General features: G+C 44.5%; 1 protein-coding gene across 1 annotated transcript in view; it reads right to left on the bottom strand.

The window, feature by feature from the left end:
- LOC115473702 (relaxin receptor 1-like) overlaps positions 1-12,496 on the bottom strand; it is a 106,151-nt gene that overhangs the window by 93,272 nt on the left and 383 nt on the right. The gene's annotated exons all lie outside the window — the stretch shown is intronic.

Below are 12,496 nucleotides of genomic sequence, written 5' to 3'. Positions count from 1 at the left end.
TCTCCCTGATACCAGAGTTCTGGTGCCACGCCACCTAGCTTGGCCTGTAGTGTCTCAAGCTCATGACCTATCACACTTAGGGAAAACAGCACTAGCCCGCCTACTCAGTCGAGTAGTGGTGCTGGAAGGATTGGATAGTCTGGTTGCCACTGCCTCTGCCCGATGTACTCTCTGTGCCCAGAATAATGCCCGTCAGGGACCCCGTATTCCACCAGGAGTTCAGTCTAGAGGACTAACACCCTTTGAGTCTCTAGTTATAGACTTCACAGAAATGCCCAGGAGCGGTAGGCTCCGATACCTCTTGGTCATGGTCTGTACCTTTTCTGGGTGGGTGGAAGCATATCCTACAGTTACTGAGAAAGCCACAGAAGTAGCTCGAGCCCTCCTTAGGGATGTCATCCCCAGGTATGGACTGCCCCTTGCCATAGGTTCAGATAATGGTCCCGCCTTTGTTGAAGCTACACTTCAGGCCCTGTCCCGCGCATTGCGCATTACCTGGAAATTGCATTGTGCCTATCGTCCCCAGAGTTCAGGGCAGGTTGAGCGGGCAAACAGAACCTTGAAAAATAGCCTAGCAAAGATTTGTCAGGAAACCCAACTGAAATGGCCACAGGCACTGCCACTAGCCCTCTTCCGCCTCCGATGCACTCCAACTAAAGGAACAGCCCTCTCTCCCTTTGAAATTGTGTATGGGAAGCCCCCAGCCATTTTGCAGGGAATTAAGGGAGACATAGGGATTTTAGGGTCTGCCCAGGTGCAGGAGCAGGTAGCCCTCTTGGGCAAGATAATTTCTGAGCTTCAGTCTTATGTGAGAGAAATAAACCCTGTCCCCTTCCAGGCTCAGGTACATTCCTTCCTGCCAGGGGATAGAGTTTGGGTGAAAGACTGGAGGCTCCAGCCTTTGGGGCCCCGATGGAAAGGACCTTTTACTGTTTTGCTTTCTACCCCTGCAGCTGTGAAGGTCGCAGGGATAACTCCATGGGTCCATTGGTCTCGAATTAAGTCTGCTGACCAGACTGAGCCCAGCACGGATCAGACGGAGCCTAGACAGTGGAGAGCAGAAAGAGATCCAGCGGAGCCATTGAAGTTGCGCTTGACCCGAACCAAAGAATCTACTAGCTGAAAAGAAGGGTCAACTGCATACTGCAGGAGCTGCTGAACTTCGGCTTCACACTGAGACTCTTTCTTGCCTAGATTCTGGCTTTCTTGGAATTTGAGAGCTTGATCCTTGTCAGTTGAGGGTCTATCCCAACTGGTATAAGAACTCAAAGACTGAGAACATTATATGAGAGTAATCTGTGATTAGCACAGACTGTTGAAATATTATTGCTTAATTAGTTTGCTGTATTTGTTTTAGATTAGGAAGAAAGAAAATGTTAGTAGTTTGGATGCTTTTGTTGTTTTCTACTCCTTGCCTCCTTGTTCCTAAAACCCCAACTCGCTCCAACCTTTGGTTACACTCTGTCCAGGAACTAATTAGCCAGGCAAAGATTACTTCCCCTTGTATTGTGTGTTCCCGATTTTCTCCTTATACTACAGATGTCCCAGCTGTTCCTGTTCCTGTGCAGCTCCCAGCTCTTATACCTCCCTACTTTTCGAGTTCAGGCCCTTGGAGCCAGGATTATACTTGGTGGTCCTTTTATAATGCTACTTCCCCCTCTGACTCTTCTCTAAGGCCAGTTTTTACGTCTCCCTATCCAGCTTCTGGAGTGTTTTGTTTAACAAGAGACATCTCAACTGTTCTTCCCATTCCCTGTAACTATACTAATGTTCTCCCAGAGAAGGAGGAACCTGTGTGGGTAGTTTCTCCAGGTACTCCTATGTGCCCTACTACCATACCTGCAGATTATGACCAAGGTGATTATCTGGCTCCTAACTATACTACTGAGAAGACTATAGTGTCCCATCCTATTTTCTACTTTCATAAGTCCCCGGGGTATGAAGGGGTTGCATCATATGAGCGGTCTGTCACAATTGGGGATTGGCACCTATGGTGTACAAAGTCTCCATTTCTTCTTCGTTCCCCCTGGGATAGGGGCTCGCATTATGGGCATCCTAATCTCCATCCTGTGCCTACATTTATTGGGAACTTTCGTCGCCCTCTCCTTGGTCATTACTGGCTCTGTGATAATGTCCTCCACATGATTCTTCCCCCCACATATGATTTTTGTGTATTGGTAACCTTGAATTATTTTCCTAAAGTTATTCCTCTTCTCAAACCACCATCCCCGCACCGCTCTAAGCGAGAGGCCTTGCCCTTACCCTCCTCCGTTGCCACAGAGGATGAGGCGATTGAATTAGCCCTCCAGTATATTAACTCTACTTATCCTCTGACTAAAAAGAGACTTGTAGCCCTTTCTGCCACGGCCTGGATTCCAATTGGGGGCCCGGTAGCGGGTATTACTGAACTAGGTATGGCCACCCGGAGACTTCAATCCCTACTTCATGTTCTAGTTCATGAGCTGAACGTGGTAGTCAATGCATTGCAGGATCAAATTAATGAATTAAGTATAGTTTCTCGGTATAACCGTATGGGTCTTGACTATCTCTTTGCAGCCCAGGGTGGTCTCTGCACAGTGCTAAATTCTTCAGAGTGCTGTACCATTGTCATAAATAGGACGCATGTAGTTAGGCATGCCATGGATAAAGTCCTACAGTTGGCCAGCCTTAATGTGGAGGATTACCGAGGAGGATTAGACCTTACCTCCTGGTGGTGGTCATTGACCTCCTGGATACGTCCCTTGTTCATTTCCCTAATAGTCTTAGTTTTAGCAGGGTTGTTGTTTTGTTTCCTGGCCTCATGTGCTTCGGCAGTATGCCGTCGGACCTTAACAAGTAGGGTAATGGTGGTTCATAAGTCTATTCCTAGTTAGGATCACTATAATCTCCAGAGTTTGAGTAGTGAGACTTATCTCTGCATAAGCTGATTTTAGTCTCAAAGGGGGGAATGAGGCAGCCATGGGCATAATATATATAAGAAATCATATTAAGGGTTAATTTTGTTTAAAGGTGCTCAAAATACTATTTTAAATTCTCAGTTTTGCAACTAAAATGAAGGTATGCCAGATGGTTCATGTTATTTTCAATGTCTGGCTTGGCTGAGCCAAAGGTTAGAAAGGTCAGAGACAGGAATTTCTTTCACCCTTGTGAATAATAAATGCTAGCTCAACATCTGTATACTGTTAGGCATACTGTAGTTTAAAGCTGAAATAATTTCAGAAGTTCTTGATATGTAGATTTTGTTATAAGGAGATAGCTTAGATATATAGACCATTATAAGTATGTAGAATATGTCTTATAAGGATGCTTACTTTAGAATATGCTGTATTCTGTGTAAATTAATAATTCTGTGTGGAATGTTTGTTCAACTCTCTGTCTGACGTTCTGAGTAGGGCTGCAGTGAAGAGATCAACATGTGGTTTGACTTAGCCATAGTTCTGGCTGGTTCAATGTATAAGCTGATAGGTGAAAGAGGTCAGGACTAGTCAGCTCTCTTCTCCTTGATTAATTATAGGTAAAATGTAGAAATGGTCTTGAAAGTAATAACCTGATATGTATGCCATTAAGTAAGATTGGCCCTTGACCCCTTTAATGAATGCCAGAGTTTAGTTAGCAGTTAGTACTAGGAATATGAGAAATCAATCATAATAACATGCAGGAGTTCTGGAGACCAAATGTCTGGTGTAAGGGGCCCCAGGTCACAGGTTAGTTTAGGATGTCTGGAACCTATGTAACTGATATTTGTATGGAGCTGATTGGTTGAGGCAAGGTAATCAATCTATTCCTTAACCAATTGGAGAGTAAGGGGGCTAGGCTAGGCTAGATAGAACTGTATTTAAGTGGGAGAAGAAGCAGTTTACGTCAGAAGGAGCTCAGAAGAAAGAGAAGGACAGAAGGAACAGACAGAAGAAGGAGAAGACAGCATAAGAAGAGAAGCAGCTGAGACAGAAGCCACAAAGACACAGAGAGCTGAGACAAAGACACAGAGAGCTGAGAGAGAGACAAAGAGAGCTGAGAAAGAGAAGAAGAGACTTAATGCTGATGTTCTACTTTGTTTGCTGGCAAATAAAGAAGATTTCTCTCTCATTCTGGTGTGCTATCTGACTCCTGAAGTATCATAAATTCATGCATCCATTCCTGCAACAGTTGTAACCAGTATATTTTTTCTGGCAAAAAAGGTGCTGGTACTCAAATGCTAGGCCTCCCTTCAGGGGTGGGGTGATCATTGAGGACCCACCCCACAATAGCCAGGCCCCCTGCAAACAGTCACAGAATCTACGACAAGGCAGAATTGGTATGTAGAGCCTGAGTTCTTTCATTAAAACTCGGGGAACCATGGGTCGATTTTAGCAGACAATTGAAAAGGTGCCGGTACTCAGTACCCCCAAGTACCCCCTCAAAAAAGTCCTGGTTCTACCTCAGCAAGTGCATAAAAAAAGAATCTTCCCTTTTAGGTATGAGGGGCTTAAGTGACACCTGGGTAACCTGGCTACAGAGGCATCCTGCAATATTTAATGAAACATTTAATTCCCTATCAATCAACATGTGTGTTCCATTCAACCCAGCTGGGATTTCTGCAAGTATCACTCTTGTCTGAGGTTACTTTAGCATCTACTAGATGTCATGCCATCCTATGCCATGTACAACACAAACTTAAACAGCACCACAAAAGTAACAGACAAGAAAAGTACATCCCAGTCCACCTCCCCTCTCAAATGCACATTTAACCAAGTGAATCTTCAATTCCCACTTAACAGTATCCAGCTTTTCTTTCCTCAGTACAGCAGGAAGGGCATTCTAGCACTGCAGTGCCTAAAGAGGCTGACACAGACATCTTTGTCATAAAATGGACACTTGGTACACATAACCTGGGACTAGTCATTAATGAGTCACCTAGTGCAATGGAGTGGAGGAGTGGCCTAGTGGTTAGAGCACCAGTCTTGCAATCCAGAGGTGGTCAGTTCAAATCCCACTGCTGCTCCTTGTGATCTTGGGCAAGTCACTTAACCCTCCATTGCCTCAGGTACAAACTTAGATTGTGAGCCCTCCTAGGACAGAGAAATATCCAGAGTAGCTGAATGTAGCTCACCTTGAGCTACTACTGGAAAAGGTGTGACCAAAATCTAAATTAATAAATAAAGATTCTAGAATTCTAAAGAACAACAAGATTCCATGCAGAATTTCAAAGTGTAGCAACATTCCATGTAGAACCCCAAAGAGTAACAAGATTCTTTGGGGTGGAGGAGTGGCCTAGTGGTTAGAGCACCAGTCTTGCAAGGAGTGGCCTAGTGGTTAGAGCACCAGTCTTGCAATCCAGAGGTGCTCAGTTCAAATCCCACTGCTGCTCCTTGTGATCTTGGGCAAGTCATTTAACCCTCCATTGCCTCAGGTACAAACTTAGATTGTGAGCCCTCCTGGGACAGAGAAATATCCAGAGTACCTGAATGTAACTCACCTTGAGCTACTACTGAAAAAGGTGTGAGCAAAATCTAAATAAAGATTCTAGAATTCTAAAGAATAACAAGATTCCATGCAGAATCTCAAAGAGTAGCGACATTCCATGTAGAACCCCAAAGAATAGCAAGATTCTGGAGTGGAGGAGTGGCCTAGTGGTTAGAGCACCAGTCTTGCAATCCAGAGTGACCAGTTCAAATCCCACCACTGCTCCTTGTGATCTTGGGCAAGTCACTTAACCCTCCATTGCCTCAGGTACAAACTTAGATTGTGAGCCCTCCTGGGACAGAGAAATATCCAGAGTACCTGAATGTAACTCACCTTGAGCTACTACTGAAAAAGGTGTGAGTAAAACCTAAATAAATAAACACAAAGCTATTCAGCATCCTAAATACCAATACAATAACCTTGTACTGGATGCGCAATTAAGACCAATGTATTCTTTTTACTGCAGTTTATGCTTAATTTTTGATGGTTTATTTGTATTTTCTTATGTTTGATGTGTTTAGTAAAGGGGAAATATGCAATGAAACAAGTATACAGGGGAGGGGGAATTCTGCATACGATACCCAAAGTTGGTGCACTAAGTACGAATTCTATACAAGCAGTTCTGTGTAGAGCTCTCTATATAGAATACTAACTTAAGTCATTCTCATGCCTAACTTTAGGTGCGTGTGTTTACGTCTGCCAAAGGCTGCTGCAAACGCTCACGTCTAACTACTGTCAGTTAGGCGCAGAAATAGAAATATTCGCTAACGCTGCACCTAAAACCTGGTACCACCCATGTCCCTCCCTTGGCCACACCCCCTTTGCAGTTGTGCATGAGATTAATTAGGTGCACAGGATAGAATAGGGTCGAAGATCAGACATGCAAGTAACCGGTAATTAGGGCCAATTAGTGCTGGTTAAGGCCAATTATTTTATGCCCAAATCTGTGACCCATGCCCAAAACTCCACGTCCAACTTTGGTCCACCTGTGCAGACTTTGGGACACACACACACAAACGTTTAGAAGGAACTGATCCAAAAAAGCTTAGCAGAAACTAGGTGGCAACACTGGTAATTGGGAAGCAAAGCCAGTGCTAGGCGGACTTCTACAGTCTGTGCCCTGAAAATAGCATGAACAAATCAAGATCAGGCATGCATATGTTTTATCACCTTATACCTTTATGTAATGAGTTTATCTTCTCAGGTAGACTAGATGGACTATACAGGTCTATCTGCTATCATCTACTGTGTTACTACATTACACACACATACATGTATACATAAAGGCACACACACATATATGCATACATACACGGACACATACAGGTACACTCACATACACACATATAAAATACTTATACACACTTGTGCATGTACATGTGCTGCCCACGTGCATACACACGTGTGCACACACACCCGCATACACATGTGCACACACATACACACATGCACATAAACACACACAGGCACACACACACGCATAGACAAGCACAGACAGGGATACACACATATATACACACACATACAAACACCACACATGTGCATACACACATGGACATGTACGCACACAAAGGCACACGCACAGACCAGTGTGTAAGTTAGAGCTACTTGTAATGTGGTATTAATTCTGTGAGCGAGATAGACCCAGAGGAGAACACATCATAAAGGTTACCGAATGACCTTCAAAAAGTGCTTTTACTCCTGGAAGCCACATCTTTTCCTGTGGAAAGGAGCTGAGTAAATGTGCTTCACAGATCAGGACATAAAAGAGGTGTGTTAATTAAGGAGCCAGTACAGCTGGTGTGTCTCTGGGGAGAGAGGAAGGGACAGCTTTTTGGGAGGGGATTTAAGATACACAGATTTCCCCTCAAGGTCAGTGTCACCACAAAGTAACGGTGGCAGCATGGCAGTGAGCCACTTCCTGGAGAGGTTACTTTCAGCTTTCTCCAGACTGCATCTGCTTCCATTCTTCTCAGGACAAGCTGATCCAGTCCTGTTTTTACTCTATTACTGAGTCTTTGCAGAGAAATTAGATGTGTGTTAGACCAGTCAACATTTATTTATTGCATTTGTACCCCACATTTTCCCACCTATTTGCAGGCTCAATGTGGCTTACATAGTACCGTCAAAGGCGTTTGCCCAGTCGGTGGATAACAAATACAAAGTTGTATAGTGATCGTATGAGATATAAGTGGAGGGTCGAAATGGATGAAAATTGCGTGTAGTCCTTTGTGATCATAATCATGCTGTGTTGGTAGGTGAAGAGGGTTACGTGGGGTCGTTGGGGTAGGCCTTTTTGAAGAGGTTGGTTTTTAGTGATTTCCTGAAGTTCAAGTGGTCGTGGATTGCAGACTCACAGAAACAGAAGTCTGTGCAGCCGCATTGCTGATCTGCAAGGCCAGGCTTCTATGTGGAATGTTGCTAGTGGAATAGCAACATTCCATGTAGAATCTCAAATAGTAGCAACAGAATCTCAAACAGTAGCAACATTCCATCTAGAATCTCCAATAGTAGCAACAGAATTCTCAAATAGAAGCAACATTCTTTGTAGAATCTCAAATAGTAGCAACAGAATCACAAATAGTAGCAACATTCCATGTAGAATCTCCAATAGTAGCAACAGAATCTCAAATAGTAGCAACATTCCATGTAGAATCTCAAATAGGGAAATGGATAGGAGTAAATGTCCTATTGTGGATTAAAAACTGGTTGAAGGATAGGAAACAGAGAGTGGGGTAAATGGGCAATATTCACAATGGAGAAGGGTAGTTAGTGGGGTTCCTCAGGGATCTGTGCTAGGACCGCTGCTTTTTAATATATTTATAAATGATTTAGAGATGGGAGTAACTAGCGAGGTAAATAAATTTGCTGATGACACAAAGTTATTCAAAGTCGTTAACTATCGAGAGGATTGTGAAAAATTACAGAAGGACCTTATAAGACTGGGAGACTGGGCGGCTAAATGGCAGATGACGTTTAATGTGAGCAAGTGCAAGGTGATGCATATGGGAAAAAAGAACCCGAATTATAGCTACGTCATGCAAGGTTCCACGTTAGGAGTTACGGACCAAGAAAGGGATCTGGGTGTCGTCTTCGATAATACACTGAAACCTTCTGCTCAGTGTGCTGCTGCGGCTCGGAAAGTGAATAGAATGTTGGGTATTATTTTGTTATTTGTTTTGTTACATTTGTACCCCACGCTTTCCCACTCATGGCAGGCTCAATGCGGTTTACATGGGGCAATGGAGGGTTAAGTGACTTGCCCAGAGTCACAAGGAGCTGTCTGTGCCTGAAGTGGGAATCAAACTCAGTTCCTGAGTTCCCCAGGACCAAAGTCCACCACTCTAACCACTAGGCCACTCCACTATTATTAGGAAAGGTATGGAAAACAGGTGTGAGGATGTTACAATGCCGTTGTATCGCTCCATGGTGCTACCGCACCTTGAGTACTGTGTTCAATTCTGGTCGTTGCATCTCAAGAAAGATATAGTAGAATTGGAAAAGGTGCAGCGAAGGGTGACTAAAATGATAGCGGGGATGGGACGACTTCCCTATGAAGAAAGACTAAGGAGGCTAGGGCTTTTCAGCTTGGAGAAGAGACGGCTGAGGGGAGACATGATAGAGGTATATAAAATAATGAGTGGAGTGGAACAGGTGGATGTGAAGCGTCTGTTCACGCTTTCCAAAAATACTAGGACTAGGGAGCATGCGATGAAACTACAGAGTAGTAAATTTAAAACAAATCGGAGAAAATTTTCTTCACCCAACGTATAATTAAACTCTGGAATTCGTTGCCGGAGAAAGTGGAGAAGGCAGTTAGCTTAGCAGAGTTTAAAAAGGGGTTGGACGGTTTCCGAAAGGACAAGTCCATAAACTACTACTAAATGGACTTAGGAAAAATCCACAAGTCCAGGAATAACATGTATAGAATGTTTGTACAATTTGGGAAGCTCGCCAGGTGCCCTTGGCCTGGATTGGCCGCTGTTGTGGACAGGATGCTGGGCTCGACGGACCTTTGGTCTTTTCCCAGTGTGGCATTACTTATGTACTTATTTACATTCGAATTGGTTTACATATATTCAGGTACTTATTTTGTACCAGGGGCAATGGAGGGTTAAGTGACTTGCCCAGAGAAATTTCATGTGTTGTCAACAGAGTGCACTATTTCCAGTGGTGTACCAAGAGTGGGGGGGGCGGTGGGGGCGGTCTGCCCCGGGTGCACGCCGCTGGGGGGATGCTCCGCACCGGTCAGCTTCGTTCGTTTCCATGCTCCCTCTGCCCCGGAACAGGAAGTAACCTGTTCCAGGGCAGAGGGAACATGGAAACGAACGAAGCTGACCAGTGCGTGGCACCCCCCCCCCAGGGGCGTGCAGCTGGGGAAGGGGGTTCTTTCGCCAGGGTGGGGGGTCCTTTCACCGGGGGGGGGAGGTCGCTGCACCGGGGGGGGGGGGGGGCGCCCCCCTAGGAACGCCATTCACTATTTCATCAGTGCACCCTGCTTGCAAATACTGTGTACTATTTGTGCAAATCATTGTGCATGTGTGAATACATGTGCACTATCGGGAAAGAGTACGCACTCTTTCTGAAAGATTGTGTGGTTTGTGAATGATGTATATTCTCTTGAAAGAGTGCATACTGTGAATAATATTGTTCACATGATGACAAAATGAACCTCACCTCCCCAAAAAACAAACATTCCCAGAAATGACAAACTACTACTAATCATTTCTATAGTGCTACTAGATGTACACAGCACTGTACACATTATATGCAAGTACTTTTTTTCTGTTCCTAGAGGGCTCACACGTTTTGGTACCCGGGGCAATGGAGGGTTAACATACTAACATAGTAGATGACGGCAGAAAAAGACCTGCACAGTCCATCCAGTCTGCCCAAGAAGATAAATTCATATGTGCTACTTTTTTTATTTGTACTGTCCTCTTCAGTGCACAGACCGTATAAGTCTGGCCAGCCCTATCCCCGCCTCCCAACCACCAGCTCTGGCACAGACCCTATAAGTCTGCCCAGCAGTATCCCTGCCTCCCACCACCGGCTCTGGCACAGACCGTATAAGTCTGCCCAGCACTATCCCCGCCTCCCAACCACCAGCCCCGGCACAGACCGTATAAGTCTGCCCAGCACTAGTCCCGCCTCCCAACCACCAGCCCCAGCACAGACCGTATATGTCTGCCCAGCACTAGCCCCACCTCCCAACCACCAGCTCTGCCACCCATTCTAGGCTAAGCTCCTGAGGATCCCTTCCTTCTGCACAGGATTCCTTTATGTTTATCCCACGCATGTTTGAATTCCGTTACTGTTTTCATCTCCACCACCTCCCGCGGGAGGGCATTCCAAGCATCCACCACCCTCTCCGTGAAAAAATACTTCCTGACATTCTTCTTGAGTCTGCCCCCCTTCAATCTCAGGGTTAGGTGACTTGCCCAAGATCACAAGGAGCAGTAGCGGGAATAAAACCCAGTTCCCTATGATCAAAGTCCACTGGCTACTCCTCCACTCCATGGGAAACAACACAAACATTTTTGGGCTGCACACACCTCGTTTGTAATATTTCACTGCCTGTCTGAAGGATCAAGATTTGAAAGGTTTGGGATTGAAATTTCTAGTTCGTTTTTTTTAATCGGCAGTTTTCTCCTGCGTCTTTTGCTTCCACTTCATTTGACCTATAGCCTAGGGAGCCCCCATTCATAGTCACCCCTAAACCCCACCTGTCTAACCCACCCATCACAGTAACAGTCCTTTGCCAGGAACAACAGATTTTGGCTCCTCTTGGAACCTTGCGCATGCACATCCTATAGCTGACCACTAGGTGCCACCACTGAACAATAGCTAAGCCTCCCTTCCCCCAGGTTGCCAGTGCAGCTTCTTCAGCCCATGGTGGTCCAGGAGGTATGAAAACAGACTTGGGAACTAAGTTGTCAGGCTGTTCCTCCTAAAACTCTGCTTGTTGAAATTGGATGAAAGAAAATGCTGGCTGTAAGGAGTACCTGTTGAAAAAACTCCAAAGAGCTCAAAACACTGCAGCCAGGTTCATATATAAAATCTCTCGTTTTGAAAGTGCCTCCCCCTTTATTAATCAAATTGCACTGGCTTCCCATCGAAGCGAGAATCACCTTCAAATTATGTACCTTTATCTTTCAAAGCCTAAATGGCACAGCTCCAGACTATAGGGTACCATTAATAAACTTACATCAAAGAAACACTAAATATGAGGCAAGAAACTCTCTCAGACAACACCTCCCAAATTGCAAAAAAAGTGATGTATAAAACTGTCCACTCTGCAGACTTCACTTACCTAGGAACCAAATGGTGGAACCCCTGACCACCCCAAATAAGAAATATACAGGAATATTACTAGATTCCGCAAAATCCTCAAACCGTACCTATTCAAACAAACCCTCACAAAGAACAACCATAACTCAAACAATTATTACCTGAATTGGTTATTACTCTATTTACCATTAACCTTCTCTTTGCTTCATGTACAATTTCTCATTCATAATACATTTTCTAAATGTTAAACATCCATAGCTATCCCACTACGCTTATGAGACTGTATTGTAAAATTGGATTCTTACAACAAATTACTTTCTTGTGCATCCTATATTGTTTATTATAAGCCACATTGAACTCAAACTTGTTTGGGATAATGTGGGATATAAATGTCACAAAATCAATCAATTAATTAATCAATCTAGTTACAGAAGGACATATTCTTTTATTTAGTCACCGAGCCACAGGTGGGTAAAGAAGGCACAGGCAAAGTGTTTCACCCAGGTGGCAGAACTGGAACTTGCCTCTTTGAGTGCTATATGGTATAAATTACTACATCACAACACCCTAAACTGAAACAGGCTGAGGCAGCAAACGCAGCCCTAAATAAGGTTCATTCCTGTAGGTATTTCCTCTGGTAAGACCACGTCAGTTACTTTTTCCTCTGCAGAAGGAACCGGGGAGCCCTTCAAGGTCCTTATATATCACTTCTGCATAATCCCTTCACTGCTTCTGTCAAACGTACTGCAGCCCAGTCAGCACA

The sequence above is a fragment of the Microcaecilia unicolor genome, chromosome 7, assembly GCF_901765095.1.
Source record: "Microcaecilia unicolor chromosome 7, aMicUni1.1, whole genome shotgun sequence".
Lineage (NCBI taxonomy): Eukaryota > Metazoa > Chordata > Amphibia > Gymnophiona > Siphonopidae > Microcaecilia > Microcaecilia unicolor.
The sequence above is the reverse complement of the archived record's forward strand: the minus strand, read 5'-3'. Positions and strand labels throughout refer to the sequence as shown.